We start from the raw sequence: 457 nt of genomic DNA, 5'->3' as shown, positions 1-457 counted from the left end.
CCCAACCAATCAGTCGAAATGAATAGAGGACACAGAGTTAGAAGTGAAGCATATTTCACTGTTCATGGTGTTTGTTCTATTCTAATTAATAACGAATTCCACGTGAATTAATTTGAAACAAACATATTAAGTTTTTTAGAATATGAGGTGAATTATTCAGCAAAATAGTTCACGCAGTATTAACTCAATATTTTCATGGGCGTTTTATTTTATTAAATAGTGTTATGATACGTGGCTTACGGAGGTGACCTGGAATTCATTCAGGTCGTTTAAATTGGGATATTTTATTTAATTTTTATTTTATTACGATGAAATACACCAAGAGGCTCGATTACCATATATGTGCGATGTCTTAGAGAACTTTTTTTAATGTTGATAATTTGCTTTACTTTATAAGAGAGAGTTGTACTGAAATTTACATCGATAATCTATCTCTGTTGATATCTTTAATGAAATA

At 30.0% G+C, this 457-nt stretch overlaps 1 protein-coding gene across 1 annotated transcript in view; it reads right to left on the bottom strand.

Annotated features, from left to right (window-relative positions):
• Nucleotides 1-457, bottom strand: part of LOC119593610 — a 16,629-nt gene that overhangs the window by 14,576 nt on the left and 1,596 nt on the right. The gene's annotated exons all lie outside the window — the stretch shown is intronic.

Source organism: Penaeus monodon, chromosome 32, assembly GCF_015228065.2.
Source record: "Penaeus monodon isolate SGIC_2016 chromosome 32, NSTDA_Pmon_1, whole genome shotgun sequence".
Classification (NCBI taxonomy): Eukaryota; Metazoa; Arthropoda; class Malacostraca; order Decapoda; family Penaeidae; genus Penaeus; species Penaeus monodon.
Note: the sequence above shows the minus strand (reverse complement) of the source record. Positions and strands in the feature narration are given on the sequence as shown.